Raw genomic sequence first — 7764 nt, 5'->3', positions numbered from 1 at the left:
TCTAGCCCCCTGAAAACTGGTTTAAAAACAATTCTCTAATTAACAAGGTACAGCTGCAAGCAGAGCCTGAGTGAACCCTGTTTAAAGCTGGTCTAAAACTCACCTTCTCCAACCCAAATAGCAACTGTTAAGTTGATCTGCTAAATAAAAGACAGATTATGATATACATTAATGATTTGGAGGAAAGTATAGGTGGTCTGATTAGCAAGTTTGCAGACGACACTAAGATTGGTGGAGTAGCAGATAGTGAAGGGGACTGTCAGAGAATACAGCAGAATATAGATAGATTGGAGAGTTGGGCAGAGAAATGGCAGATGGAGTTCAATCAGGGCAAATGTGAGGTGATGCATTTTGGAAGATCCAATTCAAGAGTGAACTATACAGTAAATGGAAAAGTCCTGGGGAAAATTGATGTCCAGAGAGATTTGGGTGTTCAGGTCCACTGTTCCCTGAAGGTGGCAACGCAGGTCAATAGAGTGGTCAAGAAGGCATACAGCATGCTTTCCTTCATTGGACGGGGTATTGAGTACAAGAGTTGGCAGGTCATGTTACAGCTGTATAGGACTTTGGTTCGGCCACATTTGGAATACTGCGTACAGTTCTGGTCGCCACATTACCAAAAGGATGTAGATGCTTTGGAGAGGGTGCAGAGTAGGTTCACCAGAATGTTGCCTGGTATGGAGGGCGCTAGCTATGAAAAGAGGTTGAGTAGATTAGGATTATTTTCATTAGAAAGACAGAGGTTGAGGGGGGACCTGATTGAGGTGTACAAAATCATGAGAGGTATAGACAGGGTGGATAGCAAGAGGCTTTTTCCCAGAGTGCGGGATTCAATTACTAGAGGACACGAGTTCAAAGTGAAAGGGGAAAGGTTTAGGGGGGATATGCGTGGAAAGTTCTTTACGCAGAGGGTGGTGGGTGCCTGGAACGCGTTGCCAGCGGAGGTGGTAGATGCGGGCACGATGGAGTCTTTTAAGATGTATCCAGACAGATGCATGAATGGGCAGGAAGAAAAGAGATACAGAACATTAGAAAATAGGCGACATGTTTAGAGAGAGGATCTGGATCGGCGCAGGCTTGGAGGGCCGAAGGGCCTGTTCCTGTGCTGTAATTATCTTTGTTCTTTGTTCTTTGTATATTTAAGATAAAATTAACCCTTAATTATCCTCACTTACCAAACTTCCACTGTAGCACTCTAATGCAACCCAAGTCAGCACTCCAGTGCTGTCCTTACCTGGTCTGGCCTACATGTGACTCCAGACCCACAGCAATGTGGTTAACTCTTACATGCCCTCTGAAGTGGCCTACCAAGCCACTCAGTTGTACCTAACCGCTGCAAAGTCAATAAAAAGGAATGAAACCGAACGGACCACCCGGCAGCGACCAAGACACCGGAAACGACAACGGCAAACCCAGCCCTGTCGACCCTGTAAAGTCCTCCTTACTAACATCTGGGGGCTTGTGCCAAAGTTGGGAGAGCTGTCCCACAGACTAGTCAAACAACAGCCTGACAGAGTCATACTCACAGAATCATACCTGACAGACAATGTCCCAGACACTGCCATCACCATCCCGGAGTATGTCCTGTCCCACCGGCAAGACAGACCCAGCAGAGGTGGTGGCACAGTGGTATACAGTAGGGAGGGAGTTGCCCTGGGAGTCCTCAACATCAACTCTGGACCCCATGAAGTCTCATGGCATCAGATCAATATGGGCAAGATAACCTCCTACTGATTACCACCTACCGCCCTCCCTCAGCTAATGACTCAGTACTCCTCCATGTTGAACACCACTTGGAGGAAGCACTGAGGGTGGCGAGGGCACAAAATGTACTCTGGGTGGGGGACTTCAATGTCCATCACCAAGAGTGGCTCGGTAGCATCACTACTGACCGAGCTGGCCAAGTCCAAAAGGACACAGCTGCTAGACTGAGTCTGCGACAGGTGGTGAGGGAACCAATAAGAGGGGAAAACATACTTGACCTCGTCCTCACCAATCTGCCTGCCGCAGATGCATCTGTCCATGACAGTATTGGTAGGAGTGACCACCGCACGGTCCTTGTGGAGACAAAGTCCTGCCTTCACATTGAGGATACTGTCCATCGTGTTGTGTGGCACTATCACCGTGCTAAATGGGATAGATTTTGAACAGATCTAGCAATGCAAAACTGGGCATCCATGAGGCACTGTGGGCCATCAGGAGCAGCAGAATTGTACTCAACCACAATCTGTAACCTCATGGCCCGGCATATCCCCCACTCTACCATTACCATCCAGGCAGGAGACCAACCCTGGTTCAATGAAGAGTGCAGGAGGGCATGCCAGGAGCAGCACCAGGCATACCTTAAAATGACGTGTCAACCTGGTGAAGCTACAACCCAGGACTACTTGCATGCCAAACTGCGTAAGCAGCATGCGATAGACAGAGCTAAGCGATCCCATAACCAACGGATCAGATCTAAGCTCTGCAGTCCTGCCACATCCAGCCGTGAATGGTGGTGGACAATTAAACAACTAACTGGAGGAGGTGGTTCCACAAATATCCCCATCCTCAATGATGGGGGAGCCCAGCACATCAGTGCGAAAGATAAGGCTGAAGCATTTGCAACAATATTCAGCCAGAAATGCCGAGTTGATGATCCATCTCGGCCTCCTCCTGAAGTCCCCAGCATCACAGATGCCAGACTTCAGCCAATTCGATTCACTCCCCGTGATATCAAGAAATGACTGAAGGCACGGGATACTGCAAAAGCTATGGGCCCTGACAATATTCCGGCAATAATACTGAAGACTTGTGCTCCAGAACTTGCCGCACCCCGAGCCAAACTGTTCCAGTACAGCCACAACACTGGCATCTACCCGGCAATGTGGAAAATTGCCCAGGTATGTCCTGTACACAAAAGGCAGGACAAGACAAACCCGGCCAATTACCACTCTCAATCATCAGTAAAGTGATGGAAGGTGTCATCAACAGTGCCATCAAGCAGCACTTGCTTAGCAATAACCTGCTCAGTGATGCTCAGTTTGGGTTCCGCCAGGGCCACTCAGCTCCTGACCTCATTGAGCCTTGGTTCAAACATGGACAAAAGAGCTGAACTCAAGAGGTGAGGTGAGAGTGACTGCCCTTGACATCAAGGCAGCATTTGACCGAGTATGGCATTAAGGAGCCCGAGCAAAATTGAGGTCAATGGGAATCAGGGGGAAAACCCTCCGCTGGCTGGAGTCATACCTAGCGCAAAGGAAGATGATTGTGGTTGTTGGAGGTCAATCATCTGAGCTCCAGGACATCACTGCAGGAGTTCCTCAGGGTAGTGTCCTAGGCCCAACCATCTTCAGCTGCTTCATCAGTGACCTTCCTTCAATCATAAGGTCAGAAATGGGGATGTTTGCTGATGATTGCACAATGTTCAGCACCATTCGTGACTCCTCAGATACTGAAGCAGTCCATGTAGAAATGCAGCAAGACCTGGACAATATCCAGGCTTGGACTGATAAGTGGCAAGTAACATTCGCGCCACACAAGTGCCAGGCAATGACCATCTCCAACGAGAGAATCTAACCATCTCCACCTGACATTCAACGGCATTACCATCACTGAATCCCCCACTATCAACATCCTAGTGGTTACCACTGACCAGAAACTGAACTGGAGTAGCCATATAAATACCATGGCTACAAGAGCAGGTCAGAGGTTAGGAATCCTGCAGTGAGTAACTCACCTCCTGACTCCCCAAAGCCTGTCCACCATCTACAAGGCACAAGTCAGGAGTGTGATGGAATACTCTCCACTTGCCTGGATGGGTGCAGCTCCAACAACACTCAAGAAGCTCAACACCATCCAGGTAAAAGCAGCCCACTTGATTGGCACCCCATCCACAAACATTCACTCCCTCCACCACTGACGCACAGTGGCAGCAGTGTGTAACATCTACAAGATGCACTGCAGCAACGCACCAAGGCTTCTTCGACAGCACCTTCCAAACCCACGACCTCTACCAACTAGAAGGACAAGGGCAGCAAATGCATGGGAACACCACCACCTGCAAGTTCCCCTCCAAGTCACACACCATCCTGACTTGGAACTATATCGCCTTTCCTTCACTGTCGCTGGGTCAAAATCCTGGAACTCCCTTCCTAACAGCACTGTGGGTATAGCTATCCCAAATGGACTGCAGTGGTTCAAGAGGGCAGCTCACCACCACCTTCTCAAGGGCAATTAGGGATGAGCAATAAATACTGGCCAGGCCAGAGACGCCCACATCCCATGAATGAATTCAAAAAAAACTGGGGAAAAAGTACTGAGCAAACTATTGGGATTGAAGGCAGACAAGTCCCCAGGGCCTGATGGCCTACATCCTAGGATTTTAAAGGAAGTGGCAGGGGAGATAGTTGATCCATTGGTTATGATATTCCAACATTCCCTGGATGCGGGGAGGTTTCCAGTGGATTGGAAAAATGCTAATATAACACCCTTATTCAAAAAGGGAGGGAGGCAGAAAGTAGGAAACTATAGACCAGTTAGTTCAACATCTGTCGTTGAGAAATTGTTAGAATCCATTATTAAGAAAGTAATAACAGGACATTTAGAAAATCAAAACGCAATCCATCAGAGTCAGCATGGTTTTATGAACGGTAAATCACATTTGACTAATTTGCGAGAGTTCTTCGAAGATGTCACAAGTAAAGTGGATAATGGGGATTCTGTAGATGTAGTATATCTGGACATCCAGAAGGCATATGATAAGGTGTCGCACAAAAGGTTAATACACAAGGTAAGATCACATGGGGTTAGGGGCAATTTTTTAGCTTGAATAGAGGATTGACTAACCAACAGAAAACAGAGAATTGGGATAAATGGGTCTTTTTCTGGCTGGCAAGATGTAACTAGTGGGGTGCCACAGGGTTCAGTCCTCGGGCCCCAACTATTTACAATCTATATTAATGACTTGGATGCAGGGATAGAAGGTACTATAGCCAAATTTGCAGATGACACTAAAATAGGTGGGATAGTAAGTTGCAATAAAGAAATAAGAAATTTACAAATGGATAGGTTAGGTGAATGGGCCAAAATTTGGCAGATGGAGTTTAACGTGGATAAATATGAGGTTATCCATTTTGGTCAGAAGAATAGAAAGGCAAATTATTATCTAAATGAGATGTGGAACAGCTAGTCAAGAGGAAGAAGGAAGCTTACTTAAGGTTGAGGAAGCAAGGATCAGACAGGGCTCGAGAGGGTTACAAGGTAGCCAGGAAGGAACTGAAGAATGGACTTAGGAGAGCTAGAAGGGGACATGAAAAAGTCTTGGCGGGTAGGATTAAGGAAAATCCCAAGGCGTTCTACACGTATGTGAGGAACAAGAGGATGGCCAGAGTAAGGGTAGGGCCGATCAGGGATAGTGGAGGGAACTTGTGCCTGGAGTCGAAGGAGATAGGGGAGGTCCTAAATGAATACTTTGCTTCAGTATTCACTAGTGAGAGGAACCTGGTCATTTGTGAGGACAGCGTGGAACAGGCTGATATGCTCGAACAGGTTGAGGTTAAGAGGGAGGATGTGCTGGAAATTTTGAATGATATGAGGACAGATAAGTCCCCGGGGCCAGACGGGATATACCCAAGGATATTACGGGAAGCGAGGGAAGAGATTGCCACGCCTTTGGCGATGATCTTTGCGTCTTCACTGTCCACTGGAGTAGTACCAGATGATTGGAGGGTGGCAAATGTTGTTCCCTTGTTCAAGAAAGGGAATAGGGATCATCCTGGGAATTATAGACCAGTCAGTGTTACGTCGGTAGTGGGCAAATTATTGGAGAGGATTCTGAGAGACAGGATTTATGATTATTTGGAAAAGCATGGTTTGATTAGAGACAGTCAGCATGGCTTTGTGAGGGGCAGGTCATGCCTCACAAGGTTGCTGGAGTTGTGGATAGTGTGGAAGGCTGTTGTAGGTTGCAACGGGACATTGACAGGATGCAGAGCTGGGCTGAGAAGTGGCAGATGGAGTTCAACCTGGAAAAGTGTGAAGTGATTCATTTTGGAAGGTCGAATTTGAATGCGGAATACAGGCTTAAAGACAGGATTCTTGGTAGTGTGGAGGAACAGAGGGATCTTGGGGTCCATGTCCATAGATCGCTCAAAGTTGCCACCCAAGTTGATAGGGTTGTTAAGAAGGCGTATGGTGTGTTGGCTTTCATTAACAGGGGGATTGAGTTTAAGAGCCGCGAGGTTATGCTGCAGCTCTATAAGGCCCTGGTTTGACCACACTTGGAATATTGTGTTCAGTTCTGGTCGCCTCATTATAGGAAGGATGTGGAAGCTTTAGAGAGGGTGCAGAGGAGAATTACCAGGATGCTGCCTGGACTGGAGGGCATGTCCTACGAAGAAAGATTGAGGGAGCTAGGGCTTTTCTCATTGGAGCGAAGAAGGATGAGAGGTGACTTGATAGAGGGGTACAAGATGATGAGAGGCATAGATAGAGTGGATAGCCAGAGACTTTTTCCCAGGGTGGAAAGGGCTATCACCAGGGGGCATAATTTTAAGGTGATTGGAGGAAGGTTTCGGGGAGATGTCAGAGGTAGGTTCTTTACACAGAGAGTGGTGGGTGCGTGGAATGCACTGCCAGCGGTGGTAGTAGAAGCAGATACATTAGGGGCATTTAAGCGACTCTTGGATAGGTACATGGACGATAGTAGAATGAAGGGTAGGTAGTTACTTAGATCTTAGAGTAGGTTAAAGGTTCGACACAACATCGTGGGCCGAAGGGCCTGTACTGTGCTGTACTGTTCTATGTTCTAAATGGAGAGAAACTTCAGAGTGCTTCGGTGCAGAGGGATCTGGGTGTCCTCGTGCATGAATCGCAGAAAAGTAGCATGCAAGTGCAGCAGGTAATAAGGAAGGCAAATGGAATTTTGGCATTTATTGCTAAAGGAATAGAGTATAAAAGTAGGGAAGTGTTCCTGCAACTGTACAAGGCATTAGTGAGACCGCACCTGGAGTATTGCGTACAGTTTTGGTCCCCTTACTTGAGGAGGGATGTAGTTGCATTGGAGGCAGTTCAGAGGAGGTTCACTAGATTGATTCCAGAGATGAGGGGTTTGTCTTATGAAGAGAGATTGAGCAGTTTAGGCCTTTACTCTCTAGAGTTTCGAAGAATGAGAGGAGATCTAATTGAGGTATATAAAATGATTAAGGGGATTGACAAAGTAGACAATAGAGAGGATGTTTCCTCTGGTGGAGCAATCTAGAACAAGAGGTCATAGTTTTAGGATAAGGGGTAGCAGATTTAAAACAGAGATGAGGAGAAATTACTTCTCTCAAAGGGTCGTGAGTCTGTGGAATTTAAGGAGGAGATGGATAGATTTTTAATTAGTAATGGGTTGAAGGGTTATGGAGAATGGGCAGGAAAGTGGAGTTGAGGCTGAGATGAGATCAGCTATGATCGTATTGAATGGCGGAGCAGGCTCGAGGGGCTGAATTGCCTACTCCTGCTCCTAGTTCTTATGTCTAGGAACCATCTCTGTCACTGTATCGTTGCAAGTCTTTTTAAGTTGCTCCACATATCCAATGATGCAGTGATGAACATTTCGAGACTGTCAGTGCTGCTGTCTCATTTCCAATGGGTGAGCTGTGCTTCTTGTGATGGAAATAACTGTGGAGACATTCACATGTAGCCAGTAAGAGCTGCATTTATATAGCAGCTTTAACACAGTAAAACATCCCAGCGTGTTTCACAGGAGCATCATCAAAACAAAAGTTGAGACCGAACCAC

The sequence above is a fragment of the Heterodontus francisci genome, chromosome 36, assembly GCF_036365525.1.
Source record: "Heterodontus francisci isolate sHetFra1 chromosome 36, sHetFra1.hap1, whole genome shotgun sequence".
Classification (NCBI taxonomy): domain Eukaryota; kingdom Metazoa; phylum Chordata; class Chondrichthyes; order Heterodontiformes; family Heterodontidae; genus Heterodontus; species Heterodontus francisci.
Note: the sequence above shows the minus strand (reverse complement) of the source record.